This window comes from Rhinatrema bivittatum, chromosome 1 (assembly GCF_901001135.1).
Source record: "Rhinatrema bivittatum chromosome 1, aRhiBiv1.1, whole genome shotgun sequence".
In the NCBI taxonomy this organism is placed as follows: domain Eukaryota; kingdom Metazoa; phylum Chordata; class Amphibia; order Gymnophiona; family Rhinatrematidae; genus Rhinatrema; species Rhinatrema bivittatum.
This window is the reverse complement of record NC_042615.1, coordinates 111,901,851-111,917,569: the sequence shown is the minus strand read 5'-3', so window position 1 is coordinate 111,917,569 and position 15,719 is coordinate 111,901,851. Positions and strand designations below refer to the sequence as shown.

At 41.8% G+C, this 15,719-nt stretch overlaps 1 protein-coding gene across 3 annotated transcripts in view; it reads right to left on the bottom strand.

Annotated features, from left to right (window-relative positions):
* WWC2 (WW and C2 domain containing 2) overlaps positions 1-15,719 on the bottom strand; it is a 396,047-nt gene that overhangs the window by 239,616 nt on the left and 140,712 nt on the right. The window contains exon 2 of one of the 3 annotated variants that reach the window (XM_029581816.1): positions 14,486-14,658. The exons of the other annotated variants lie outside the window; for them this stretch is intronic. The gene's annotated coding sequence lies outside the window, so the exon portion shown is untranslated. The remainder of the gene's footprint in view (positions 1-14,485; positions 14,659-15,719) is intronic. 3 annotated transcript variants of the gene reach the window in all.

The following is a 15,719-nucleotide window of genomic DNA, read 5'->3' as shown; positions in this document are numbered from 1 at the left end:
AGCAAGCAGACCTGACTAACCCAAAAGTTGCCAAGTCAAGGAATGAGCAGAGGAAGCCTCCTTTTATACTTCCTCTGCTCTGGCTCATTGAAGACAGCTGAAAGTAGTTAAAGGGATCAGGTCCCTTTAAATCTAGTGAGGAGGCACGGCCTCGTGCCTAAGATAGCGGCGGCCATCTTGGATTCCAGCCGCGGGGGAGAAGCTGTAGATGCCGCGCAGGAGGATCAGGGACGGCTCCCAGCCCTGTGGTCACCCCGGGGGCCCATGTCGACGCGCGGGAGCAAAGGCACCAGACCATGGCTCTTCACCTGGTGCTTGCCGCGGCGGGTCGCCATCGCGGTCAGGTAGGGGGGCGCGGAACACAACACTGTATAGAGACCAGTGTTGTTTAACCTATTCATAAATGACCTGTAAAAGGAAGCAAAGAGCAAGGTGAACAAATTTACAGATGATACAAAATTAGAAGGACAGATAGCGTGGAGTAGTGATATTAAATCAAAGCATTGTAAAAGGAGAGGAAGTATTAAATAATTCTGCTTGCCTAACAGCAGGAAGCCTGTCTTGGGGAGGGGCTGTTCCTAGTCAATAATAGGTAGATCGACTTGTGAATTACAGGGACAAGTGCCCGTCTGCTTACTGGTGAGTTCCCGTCCACAACGCTCCAAGCTCCAAAAGCTAAATATCTGATATTACTGACTGAAATATAACCAAAAGTTCTTTGGGTTTGCATTGTGGGGGCAGGTAGTGTGGGGTAGTGATTCTGAATCTTAGCAGTGCTAAAAGAGAAGATATATAAAAAAAAAATCCCCCCCCCCAAAACAAATAAATATATATATATATATATATTTACCTTACTTTAAGTAAACAGAGGATCCTATAAAATTCTATACATAATTGGTAACAAGATAATTTGCTAATTTGGTAATTCTTAAGGTGTTCTTTGTCAAATCAACCGCATCATTCTTCAAAATGCGTTATGGCGTTAACATACATGTTAACGCATTAATGCATGAGTTAACGCTATAATACATGCAAAAAATGCTGTAGCACATGGCACAAATGCATATATTTGGGGGGGGCGGGAATTAGTTAAATTATGGGACATTTCGTACCATACAATAGCATAATATCGCATGGTCTTTACACCAGAAATAACTACACCTTTTTCCCTGGCGTTAAGCTGTGCGATATGACCGAAATGGCCATAACACAATTCGCGATAAATTTTTGGAATTGCATTCTAGGCTGGGAGAGAGGAGTAAGTGAGAGAGAGAGAGAGAGAACCTCTTGGAAGGGCCTCACCTAAAAGGGTACCATCATGCTAGGGTGAGAGAACATAGTACATAGTACAAAATTTCATCTTTGTTAGACTTTCCTCACTCCAAATGATATCAAATCTTAACCAAGGTGTACTGTGCTGTTCGTACATCTCACTCTACATGCGAAACTGGCCCCTAAACCCCAAACCACCACTAACACCTCACCTATTAGGCAGCCCTCCTATAGAGATTTAAATACTTAATTACTATGAGGGCCTTGTAGATAGTCTCTCTCTCAGGATGCAAAAAGTAGGGTTTATTGCTCTGCGTGGTAAACTTACCGTGCAGTACAATACCACCAATGCGAAGCGGTAAGTTACTGCATAGTGCAGTAACTCCAAAATCCCTAAACACGCCCCTTTTTGCGTGGGCATTATCACTGCGATATTAAGACTTTTTGATGAATCTAGGGGCAAATGAGCAAAATGACAACTATCCAATGTAACAATTGTAGAACCTTTATCTTGAGGCAAATCATCTGGAAACTTAGGGCTTGCCCCATTTGTTCAGAACTCTCTATCCTGAAAAAGGAATTGGCTTACCTTAAAGTTGAATTAGCTGCAATAAAGAAAGTATCAGAAGCCACCAAAAAATCCTCACCCACTTTACAGAATTCAGGAATCATTTCCCCCTTACCACAGAAAATTCAAAACCTCAGATAAAAGTGTTTTTCAGTGGGCTCAGGGAAAATAAGACCAGTGACCCAAAGACACCCATTCTTCACAATTGTGCAGCCTACATGCCCCCCCCCCCCCAACACACACACACATACATACATACACTTACTCAGAGCATACAGGAACCCAAGAAAAATGGATTAAAGTGAGCTCTGGTAGAATAGGATCACAAACTCTCTCAGTTTACACAAGTACAAAATATCTTCTCTGTCTTAAATAATGACAAAGCTCTAGCGATGGAAATTGAAATGGTATCTGAAAGGAAAGAGGAAACTCAATGCATGCAGAAATTCAATTATATAACCAATAAACATAAGAAAAAGCTCCTTGTGCTGGGTGACAATCCTCAGAGGCACTAATATGGGAATTCTTTTCAAGGGAAACACTACAGTTAAAAGCCTTCCACGATCATCGGCTGGTAGAAATGATATTCAGATAGTCAATGCAATCCAAGAAGAAAGTAAGGACTCTGAAGTTGATATTAGCATCCATCTGGGAACCAATGACCTTGGTAGAAACAACATCCAAGTGGTACAGAGTGATTTCTAGTCTCTGGAGAAGCAGATTAGTCACATGGCAAAGACTATTGCTTTTTCAAAAGTGTTACCTGCTCATGGAAAGGGGAAAGAGAGGCTAAGCCATATAGATAACTTCAATGCATGACTCAAAGCTTGGGGTAAGGAACAAAGTTTTGGATATATTGGAGGCTGGGGCCATGTATGGAACAGTTAAAAGCTCTATGTCAAAGATGGCTTACATCTGTATGTGGAAGGAAAAAGGATCCTAAGAGATAAATTCAAATCCTATGCCATAAGGCATTTAAACTAGACAATGGGGGTGGCAGATGGAAATTGGAATGTCACCCCCAAATCTAAAGGAAATGGGTGAAGGGGATAACAAAAGTCAGCTGAATAAGGCACAAAAGAAGTCCAAGAAGAGCAGTAACCTGAAGGAGAGAAGCGGGAAAGCTATGAGCACAAATGCTCATAGTCTGGGCAATAAAATCCCAGACATGCAAGCCCTAATGGTGAAGGCGGACTTGGACTTTGTTGCTGTTATGGAGACATGGTTCACGGCCTATCATGATTGGGATATGGCCATATCAGGCTATAACTTGTTAAAGACAGAGAGGACAGAAAAGGAGGAGGAGTAGCTCTTTATGTCAAAAAAAATATCCAAGCAACATAACTGCAAGGAATGTGGGGTAGAGAAGAAGCATTATGGGCCGTCTTAAAAAAAGATGATGGTGCATCTATTTTTACTGGAATTGTTTACAGGCCTCCAACTCAAATGCAAGAACTAGACAGAGATTTCGTTGAAGACATCTGAAAGGTGAGAAAGAAGGGAAAAGTGTTGATTGTTGGAGATTTTAATCTGCCAGTCGTAGACTGAAGAATCCCTTCTGCAGAATCTAACAGAAGTAAACAGACTGTGGTCGCCCTGCAAGGAGCTCCGTTCAAACAAATGGTAATGGAACCCATGAGGGAGGGAGTTATACTCAACCTAGTACTCACTAATGGGGATAATGTCTCTAATTTCCGGGTGGATGCCCACCTCAACACCAGTGATCATCAAACGGTATGGTTTGATATCACAAATAGGATATGGAGAAGTCACACGAAGACTCGAGTTCTGAATTTCAAAAATATGGACTTTGTTGAAATGGGGTAGTACCTGGAGGTAGAAGTAGAAGACTAGGAGAAAATGAGAGAAGTGGAACAATAGTGGGCCAAACTAAAATGAGCAATTACAAAGGCAACTAATCTATATGTTAGAAAAGTAAACAAAAGCAAGAGAAATAAGAAACCTATCTGGTTCTCAAAGGAGGTGGCTGATAAAATAAAAGCAAAAAGAAAAGTATTCAAGAAATATAAAGGATCCCAAAAAGAGGAACACAAGGAAAAATATCTGGTGAAACTGAGGGAGACGAAGAAAGGTGGAAGAAAGGATTGTCAAAGAGGTAAAATGAGGTGATAAACATTTTTCAGATATATCAGAGAAAGGTCTGAAGTGGTATAATGAAACTGAAAGGTGAAAAGGATCAATGTGTGGAGAGAGATGAAAAAATGGCACAAAAATTGAACAAATTCTTCAGTTCTGTGTTCACTAAAGAATACCCTGGAGACGAACCATCACTAGTTAACAAGACAGTGGATAGGGATGGAGTAAACGAAACTCCATTTACAGAAGAGAATGTACGGGAGAAGCTAAGAAAACTGAAAGTGGACAAAGCCATGGGCCTGATGAGGTTGATCCGAGGATATTGAGGGAGCTCAGACTGTTTAATAGATCCCTGGAAATGAGAGTGATGCCACTGATTGGAGAAGAGCAGTGTTGGTCCCGCTTCACAAGAGTGGAGCAGAGAGAAGGCTGGAAACTACAGGCCAGTTAGCCTCATCTCGGTGGCGGGAAAAGTAATGGAGACTCTGTTGAAGAAAGAATAGTGAACTATCTATAATCAGGAGAACTGCCGGACCCGAGGCAGCATAGATTCATCAGGGGAAGTTCCTGTCAGACAAATCTGATTGATTTGTTTCAATGAGTGACTAAAGAATTGGATTGAGGAAGAGTGCTCAATGTGATCTACTTGGCTTTCAGCAAAGCTTTTGATATGGTCCCACATAGGAGGCTTGTGAATAAAATGAGAAGCTTGGGAGTAAGTGCCAAGGTGGTGGCATAGATTACAAACAGCGAGTGATGGTAAATGGTAGAGATGTGAATCGGAATCGGTTCGGATTCCGGTTCAGATTCACATGTGGGTTTTTTCCCATCGGACCCGACCGCGTTTTGTTTATCGGCTGCCCAGCCTTGTTTATCGGCTGCCCAGCCTCGCTGGTGCCATTTTGAATACTGGCAATACGGCCCGAGTGCAGGAGGTCACTCCTGGACCCCCGCTGGACTTTTGGCAAAGATATTGAACAGGACCGGTCCTAACACTGATCCTTGTGGCACTCCGCTTAATACCATTCTCTCTTCAGAGTAGGTTCCATTTAATAGGGATGTGAATCGGGCTTCGGACGATTGAAAATATCGTCGATATTTTCAAAATCGTCAGAAATCAGGGGCTCTCCCAAAACAATAGGAAAACCCCACGATATTGATCGTGGGGCTTCCCTTATCATTTTGGGGGAGGGTGGGAAAAACGGCACACAAAAATAACCCCTAAACCCACCCCAACCCTTTAAAAGTAACCCCTTAGCTTCCCCCCCCCTCCCAACCCCCCCCAAAACCTTTTTACAGGTACCTGGTGGTCCAGTGGGGGTCCCGGGAGCGATCTCCCGCTCCGGGCCGTCCTCCGGCTACCGGGCCGTCCTTTGCCCTTACCTTGTGACAGGGTATCCGTGCCATTGGCCGGATCCTGACACATGGTAGGAGCACTGGATGGCTGGCGCCATCTTGTGCTGCTACCATGTGACAGGGGCTGACCAATGGCACTAGTAGCCCCTGTGACATAGTAAGGGCAAGGATATCGGCGCCATTTTGGTTCCTGGCACCTGACAGCACAAGTGCAGGAGATCGCTCCCGGACCCCCTCTGAACCCCCAAGCTGGCCAAAAGTCCCTGGGGGTTCAGAGGGGGTCCGGGAGCGATCTCCTGCACTTGTGCCGTCAGGTGCCAGGAACCAAAATGGCGCCGATATCCTTGCCCTTACTATGTCACAGGGGCTACTAGTGCCATTGGTCAGCCCCTGTCACATGGTAGCAGCACAAGATGGCGCCAGCCATCCAGTGCTCCTACCATGTGTCAGGATCCGGCCAATGGCACGGATACCCTGTCACAAGGTAAGGGCAAAGGACGGCCCGGTAGCCGGAGGACGGCCCGGAGCGGGAGATCGCTCCCGGGACCCCCACTGGACCACCAGGTACCTGTAAAAAGGTTTTGGGGGGGGTCGGGAGGGTGGGGGAAGCTAAGGGGTTACTTTTAAAGGGTTGGGGTGGGTTTAGGGGTTATTTTTGTGTGCCGTTTTTCCCACCCTCCCCCAAAATGATAAGGGAAGCCCCACGATCAATATCGTGGGGTTTTCCTATTGTTTTGGGAGAGCCCCTGATTTCTGACGATTTTGAAAATATCGACGATATTTTCAATCGTCCGAAGCCCGATTCACATCCCTATTAAATGGAACCTACTCTGAAGAGAGAATGGTATTAAGCGGAGTGCCACAAGGATCAGTGTTAGGACCGGTCCTGTTCAATATCTTTGTGAGCGACATTGCGGAAGGGTAAAAGGAAAAGTTTGTCTTTTTGCAGATGATACTAAGATCTGCAACAGAATGGACACACCAGAAGGAGCAGAGAGAATGAGACGTGATTTTAGGAAACTTAAAGAGTGGTCAAAGTATGTCAGCTAGGATTCAATGCCAAGAAGTGCAGAGTCATGCATCTGGGGTGTAGTAATCCTAAAGAACTGTATGTGATGGGAGCTGAAGGGTTGTTGTGCACAGAGCAAGGGTCCTTGGGGTGATAGTGTCTAGCGATCTAAAAACTGAGAAGCAATGTGACAAGGCAATAGCTAAAGCCAGAAAAATTCTGGGATGCATAAAGAGAAGGAATAACCAGTAAGTAAAAGAAGGTGATAATCACTTTGTACAGGTCCTTGGTGAGGCCTCACCTAGAGTATTGTGTTCAGTTCTGGAGACCATATCTCAAAAGGACAGAGACAGAATTGAGGTGGTCCAGAGAAGGGTGACAAAAATGATGGTGGTCTTCATCAAATGACTTATGAGGAGACATTGAAGGACCTAAATATGTATACCATGGAGAAGAAGAGTTGCAGGGGAGATATGATACAGACCTTGAGATACCTGAAAGGTTTTAATGATGCACAATTGACAAACCTCCGTTGGAAAGAAATCAGTAGAACTAGAGGTCATGAAATGAAACTCCAGGGAGGACGACTTGGAACCACATCAGGAAATATTTCTTCACAGAGAGGGTGGTGGATGGCTGGAATGCCCTTCCAGAGGAGGTGGTGAAGAAACAAATAGTGAAAGATTTCAAAGGGGCATGGGATAAACACTGTGGATCCCTAAAGGCTAGAGGATGGAAATGAGGAAAAGAGCTCATGGGAGTAACTTGCTGGTGTGGCGGTTACTACCCTTAACCAATAAGCCTTCACACTGTTGACACAACTCCATTATTGCTCTCTGCTATATCGGCAGGGGGGAAAAAGAGGAAAGGGGGAATTAATTTCAGAGAGCAACCAACTAGACATTGAATTTTACAGTCTGGGAAAACAAATAAGTATGGGGGTAACTTGCTGATACGGCTGTTACTACCCTTAACCAATAAGCCTTATACATATGATGCAACTCCAACATTGCTCTCCGCTTCAATGGCAAGAAGTAACGGGGAACTGGACTCAGTCAGCAACCAACAAGGGCCCTGACTTTGATGGTTTGGGAAACAAGGTATGGGGGTAACTTGTATGGCGAGGCAGATGCCTCCCCCTGATGCTGGCATTATGGGGGAGACCTGTATGGCACTGCTGATGAACCATAAGCTTGCTGGGCAGATTGGATGGACCGTTTGGTCCTTTTCTGCCATCATTTCTATGTTTCTATTCAAAATAGTTAAAACATGAGTGCTTTGTGAAAAACTGCAGGAATATCTTGTGAGACCAGGGAACTGGACATCTAAATGGCAGATGAAATTTATTGTGGTCCAGTGCAAAGTGATGCACAAAGGAAAGATAACCTCAAAAATAAATATAAAACACAATGTTGGGTTCTATATTATGACTTACCAACCAGGAAAAGGGCCTTGTAGTCATTGTGGGCCATACACTGAAAATAGCTCAGCGTGCAGCAGCAGCCCCAAAAAAATTCCTAACATTCTATTTGCTTATTTGTGTAGCCCTAGCAGTCTTCCTGATTTTTCTCACTACAGACAAAATAACCCCAGACTTTGGAAAACCAGCATCTATGAAGTTTATGTGGTTTGCTATTCCCTCTGATGTTTCAGTTTTCCAACAGGAGCCTCTCCAACAGTAGAAAGGTAGCTGTAGGGTGTCAAATCAGGAGGCAGCTTGCAGCAGAGCCATTCAGAAGGGAGATAATAGTGTTGCTGTGAGACAGTCACAGTCACGTTGAACTTGGTTGTGAGCCAGAGGCAGGGCCAGCGCTATTATTTTTGCTGTCCTGTACGAAAAATTACTTTGTTATCCCCCACCCCCCGATTCATTCATTGTCTGTCCCAGGCCTATCAAATAAAGCTGAGCCCCGGCTTGCAATCTATTTTTTTTTAAACTAAGCCCCCCACCCAGAACCCATGGATAAGGAAGTGTATTAGGTACCCTAGGCAAACCTTACAGCCTTGCACACATGCCACCCCCCCCCCCCCCCCCCAATACACACGCACACTCCCACACCCTTTACAGACCCACACAATGCATTTATGACAAATTTTACATGAAAAAGAACATTCAAGACTATAGTCTTCTGAGGCAAAAATATCACTTACAACATGCATATTATATTTACATGCACTCCTGTGGTGCCAACCAGAAAACCCTGCAAAAAAGACACTTGGGGCTCCTATGGAATTAGGCTTTTTGTAAGGTGTATTAGATGTGAGCTTGACCCTCAGAAAGCCATGAACAAACCGAATTACCAATACAATATAGTAAACCTCCCATACTAAAACAACCCTAACAATTTTATCTATGAAAAGGCAACACTGCACATATTACACCAGGCCCTAGAACACCAATAAAACTCGTATTGGAATCCAGGCAGCTATAGATCCCTACACAGAAATTAAATGCTAGCAAAATACCTCACCTCAGTCACATATGCAGAACTCAGAGAGACCCCTCACCAAATTCAGAATAAAGAGATCAGAAAGTATAAACAGAAATGTGCTGAGAAGAACTGAACTGGAACCCACAAGCCAGCCTCTACATGCAGAGCAAAAATGGAAAAACAGAGACAGTACCATTCTTTATAAAACATTAAATAATAAAAGAAATATAAAACAAGCTTATTTGTAAAATCATATTCATAAAAAGAATATGACATACTTTGACCACTCTTTGTTTCCTAAAATCACGTCTCATTCTCTCTGCTCCTTCTGGTGTGTCCATTCTGTTGCAGATCTTAGTATCATCTGCAAAAAGACAAACTGACAACCTTGCTCAAATGTTTAAGTTCAGTCACCGACTATTAGCCATTTAGTTCGAGGTCACATAATCCTCTGGGTTTTTTTTTCCCTTATACCGTTCCATGTAACCTTTCTTTGTTCTTTCTTTGACCGTTCTATGTAACAAATTGTTCTATTGTAAACCGGGGTGAAGGCTTTTTGATAAACCTCGGTATATAAAAAACCTCAAATAAATAAATAAATATCAAAAATTTCCCAAACACTAAAAACATTTTAAAAAATCTGATGAATAAAAAATCCAATTAAAAACTGTTCTATTCCCCTCTCTGCCCAAAAAAAATACATATTTCAAAAGAACCGAATCATCAAATTATACTCAATAATTAAAACTAATAAGGATTTAAAAATTTGCTCTCCATACTTAGGATCTGATTTCCACTCACCCTGAGATTGTCACAGATTGGGGGAGGTAGGGCCACACAAATTTTATCTTCTATCTCACACACATGCACAATAACACATTCATTCTCTCACATACTCCCTCTCTCTTACATATACAGGCTGCCTTTCCCTCACCCTCAAAGATACATTGTGTGTGTGGGGGTGTGTGCCTGTGAGAGCCTATATGTGACACATAGGCTCTTACATGCACACAAACCTACACAAACACACAAGCTCTCACACAGACACATTCACAGGCACACAGGATCTCACACAGATACACAGGTTCACACACAGTCTCTCACACACACAAACAGACTCTCACTCAGTCACACATACTTTCAAGCTCACACACATGGTCTCCTGTTATCATCGGGCCATGGTGGGATGAGCCATGCGGTATGGCTTCGCAAATTATGAAGCCAGCTCACTTGGCCACAAATCCTGCCCCAAACTCCTCCCCTTTTTCTAATTTGCATCAAACTATGTGTTATGGCGTTTTCACATGCATTAAAGGCATTTTTTTCATGCGAAAACGCCTTAACGCATGTGAAAATGCCATACAGCACTTTGATAAATGACCCCCTTGGTTAGTTACCTTGGTTACCACATGTGACTGTTAGAATTCTTTCACTACTGCTGTTCCCAACTCTCAGAATAAGTCACATCAGTGCACGCTCTTCCTGTCTCACTCAGTCTGGTAAGAGAACTGAGGCTGGAAGGACTCAAAGGAGGAGGCTCAAGAATATGAAGAGGAGGATCTGCTGTGTGCAATGTTTGTGGTGCATAAAGTGGGGTGCAGCTATACATGCCCTGCATGCTGCCCATTAGTTCCCACATTGAAACTAATGCTGTAGCAAGGAAGGAGAAGCATGCTAAGTATGTTCTTAGAAAAGAGCTCCTGCTGGTATCTCTTGCTGTGAGGTGATGAGGGCATAACACAGGTGCTGATACCTGAGCATCAGGCAGTGGTAACATCTGTGGCACACCTGATCAGGTCTGAAGGCACACCAATGCGCTATGGCACACTGGTTGGGAAACACTGGACTAGGGGACACTACATGAAATTAATTGGTAGTAGAGTAGAGAGTTTCCCTAAGTCTAAGGGAGTAAATCTCTACACTCTTGGGGTTTTCCCCAAGGGAAGGGAACTCCTGGTCGAAGTTCCATTCAGAAATAAGACCCACAAACAATAGACAAAGGCTCTTCAGTTTATTCTTCTTTCCATTTATAGAAGAGAAAGAGAATCAGCCATTCTGACTTATACACAGAGGGTCATCCAGGCTCCAAAACCCAAAGGAGAGTGGAAAGATTAGCTATCAGGTAGGAATGTGCATTTGTTTGAAATAAATGAGGAATCTGCTGTTTTCATTTTGGCAAATAGTTCACCTTATTTGCGGAGAAATTTGAAAAAAAAAAAATCTACACCACTCGCCACTTCTACTATCTCCTTAGTCCTTTCATTGGGGTTTGCAGCAGAAGAAAAGGGCAGATGTGATCTCTAATTGCTCCTGCCAGAGACCCTTTAAAAATGGCACCAGCAAACCATGAAACTGGTGCCAAGTTAAAATCACAAAATAGCGCTGGTCTCAAGACTGTACATGAAAATGGTACTGGTTGGCCCTGAGACTGGCAACATTTTGCTGTCGTCAACTTAAAGCCAGCCTCGGAAAGACTCTGCTGGGGCAGGAGTAACTAGGGATTGCTCCTGCTCCTTTCTTTCTGCAAAACCCCCAGAGGGGTTCCAGCTCATTTCCAGAGAGATGGGAAGGGGTATTAGAGGAGCCCGGGCTGTACTTGGCTTAGCCTAGCCAGCTTATTGTTGATCAGTGGGAGGGTCCAAGAGGCCCAGGGAGGTCTGACAATGCCTCCCAGGACCTGAGGACATAGAGGCTGCGGCATGAGGAGACACTATTTTAGTTTTGGGTTTTTTTTAATGTTTTGGGGGATTTAGTGGTATTTTCAGTTTGGCAAATGAAGCGTACCGAAATAAGCATTAAAATGAAACAAAAAAACCTGAAATGAAAAAATGAACCAAAATGAAAAGCTTTTGGCTGCATATCCCTACTATTGAAGTACCACTAATAAAGAGGAGAGGATAACAAATGGGTTCAAGGAGTTAAGGTACAAGGGGAAAAGAAATCCTGTCCAACCCAGTCCCAACAATATGGACATCTGGTGCTTAAGATTCATCTCACCAAAATCATGAGGCTTTGTGTAGGAGGGTATTCAGTTGTATTTATGGATGCTACCACAAGAAAGTGGTATTTTGACAAAATGTCACAATCCAAGGCATTTTGCATCAATACATTTTGTTTTGACTTGGAATGCCCAACACCTCTGTGGAGCATGGTTATTGAGAAAAGAGAGAGTGTCTCAAGGCCTCTGAAGCTTTTCTTCCCCATTATAAAAGGAAACCAAGGAGATGCACTAGGGTGTGTCAGGTGATAGCAGCTCTCCAGTTAGCATCTTGCACAGTAAGGACATGGACAGAGACTATATAAGAAAACAAAGGGATTATTTTATTTCAAGTGTCTGGCTGTTTTTGGCAATCTAGCAGTTATCCATCGTAGGCCTTGAGCAGTGATCTGCCACATATACACAATTTGTAAACCACCTTTCAAATTTTAACTCAAGGCAGTTTACGATATCTTTTCTGACACAATCACTGTCCAAAAGAGCTTACAAGCTAAGGGCCCGATGTTAAAAGCCCGATGTGCACAAATCCCGGGAGATACGCGCGTAGCAGTCCGGACTGCAAAAAAGGGCCGGGGCGGGGGCCGGGCAGGACAGCGTCATTAGGCCGGCGCGCGGAACTTACTCCCACTCACTGGAGCGGGTAAGTTCAGGGCCAAAAAAAATTAGGGTAGGGAGGTAGAGCAGACTGGGAGGGAACTGGGGTAAACCTACTCATGTCGCCGTAAAGCTTTTACAAACCCCCCCCCCCCCTCTCGTGCACGAGTGGGGCACCCGAGCATGCACCTATACTTAATTGGGCGCATATGTGCACACAGACATTGGATTTTATAACATGCACGCAGCGACACGTGCATGTTATAAAATCAGCACATCCAAGTGCACATGCCGGGAACTGTGTGCACATAGACATACGCGTGCGAGTTTTAGAATTTACCCGTAAGTGGGTACCTGAGGTAATAGGAGATAAAGTGACTTGCCCAGGGTCACAAGAAATGTCAGTGGAAGAAGTAGGATTTGAATTCTGGATTCCATGTTTGCAATCCATTATTCTAACCACTAGGTCATTCCTTCCTCCATATCAACACAGCGTGCCTCGATTTATTTAGATGTAAAATAGGATAAATAGGAGGAACATTAAAGAATTTTAAACTTGAATATTTAGGAAAGAAATAACAAATTAGAATGAAAAAGGAGAGTGAATGATTTATATTTTAAATTGCTAAGTTACTTTTCCAAAACAAAATGAATTCACTAATACTTCAGGTTCAAGGCATGTTTCCTTTATTGTGTGATGCAATCTATTGGAATTAATTTCTCTTTAGTAAGTCTATTTAGCAGGAACAATACTAGTTTTATATTCTCTCTGCATCAAAGGAATATAAGCAACAATACTCAAGAAACTAAAAAATTTCTCTTCATAGCATTACAAATCTGTTTAAAAGTATATCCTGCAAGGATAATATAAAAAGTCATTACCAACTCTTGCGCTACACCAGATGAAGTTGCCTTTATTGCATGTTATATTATGTTGGGTGCCAAACAGGAAGGCTAGTTTTTCTCAAATATAAAACCCTTCCAAGCTCTTCATTAGATATGTAATTATAAACTAAAATACTGAATGAAAATAAAATCTAAGTTAACAATTAATTGCATCAACAATTACTAAAAATTCTTGTAGCTACTAATATATATTTTTTTTTCTCTCACTTTTGCTCAGTCTAAATGCCAATAGGACTGCTCATTCATTTTCTCATAGTGTGAATAGGCAAACAGACATATCTATTTTGGTTAATGGATATTCTATACTAAAAAAAAAGTCTCTCTCCTTTTCATAGTCTCTCAAAGAATGCCATTTTAGATGTAGAGTGCCTAAAGCATCTCTCTTAAGGTAGGTGGTTCAATTATCACAGGAGAACAGTACTATTATTGATGGATTATAACTCTCCCATGTCGGAGACTGGAATGGTGCATCCCATGGGATCATCTTAGAGTGTGGACTTTTTGGTTATCCCTTGTAGAAGCAGTGTGACACTATACTGTCTAATTTTCCTTTGTTTTCTAGGAAAGGACTTATCTGATTTGTATATATACATACATCAAGTTATTTGTAGATTGCTATACCTTTTGTTGAAACACCAACAGATTTATAGACAGATGCAGAACATGACTTTCTGGGCAACACTGGTCTCTTCTTCACATATAACCAAAAACAATTAGACAAACCTTATGGGGAAAATTCAGAGAACTGTGCAATTCATTCAGGTTAAGGACACAGCATAAAACTGATATTTTCATTACATATTCCTGCAAAAACAAAATCCTGCTTGCACAGTCTGTTGCTACCTCCTCTGAACTTTTTTCCCCTGCCTTTGACAGCTGCTACATACATTCATGCTTGAAATTCTAGGCTGTACATTGCATGTTTATGTCTTTCAGTTATTTATTCAATATTAAACTATGCTTTGAAATAGGACAAAACAAATACAAAGTCTTTCTTCACTGTTCCATGCACAGGATTCTCTACTAATGTAGCTTGCTGCGTACACTGTGCTCTTTTCTTTCAGGTACACTGCCATGACATTCTTTACAATCTTTGTTTATGCCAACTACTGAACCAGTGTTAACACAGTGGAAGTTTAATTTTGCTTGGCAACTAGATGATGACAAAAGCCGAGCTTCTATTAAGCCCCTCCCTAACCTCTATACTTTCAAGCATTTAAAAAATGTAAACATTCTTTGTAATGAAGAAGTACCTGCTAGTCGTGTTGTTCTTTATGTACCACACTGATAAAGTGTTGTTACAATGTTATTTTAATCTATTTTTGGTATCTTGTTCTTGACCTTCACCCTTAAATTCCACTTCTCATTCCAAAATCACAGGCTCTGCAACATTTGACATAGCAGTTTGGGATATCTTCTTATCGAGCTTTACATACAGAGGTAAAAAAGAAAACCAAACAGATTGCAGGTGATACTTTTTTTTTTTTACTGAATTAATTTAACATTTTTTTTTACTAGCTTTCATAAATTATCCTCCTTAATCAGGACAGTACAAATATTCACAATACACTAGTCTGATAAAAGAGATTATAGCTCTCAAAAGCTAGTCAAAACTGTATTTATTCCAATAAAGAGATTATATCTATAACATTGACTCCCAGCATTTACATTTCTTTTAGCGATAATAATGAAAATGCAACATGCAGTGGGTTTTATTTATATCTTTAAAGTAAAAGGCTCAAAAACTGATTCCATGACACATTTTAAATGAACTCTTTGAGTGTGGGGTCATCCTCAAAAATGCATAGGTAAACTGACATTACCTTACATTGCATATCCAACTGTTTAATAACCCAGTCATATTTGGAAAATCCCTTTGGGACATTATTTAATCCTCTTTGAAAACCATGCCAATAATGCTTCCTGTTGAAGCATGACTTACAAAAGACTGATAGTGATAGGCAGTATCTCCTGGTATATATTTATTCCCAATAAAATTATCATTTAAAAAAAAAAAAAAAAAAACAAGACTAGAGACCAATATAGTAAAACAAAATGGATATTGAAAGCTGAACATCTAGATAAGTTAGTAGTGCCAATTAGCTGGATAAGTCTTATCTGGCTAATTTAGACCAGACATAGAGCAGGTTTAACTATCCGGTCTGAATATTGGTACTTATCTGACTAAGTTAACCGGATGAGTAGCACCTCCCCATTATGCCCACATCATATCTGGCTATCTACTTAGCAGGATAAGTACTTATATGGCTAAGTGGCAACCTCTGATCACAGCAGGTTATTCAACAACCACCACTTAGCCAGATATGTTCTTACTTATCCGGCTAAGTAGCGCCAAATATCGGCCTCAGTGTATATTAAAGTTATATTAAACACTCTAATGCAATATCTAATATGGTATATTATCTGTTAGCTTCCTAAATTCTGGTATATAGTGTGTTACAGCCAACTTCATGCAGTTCATTTCAT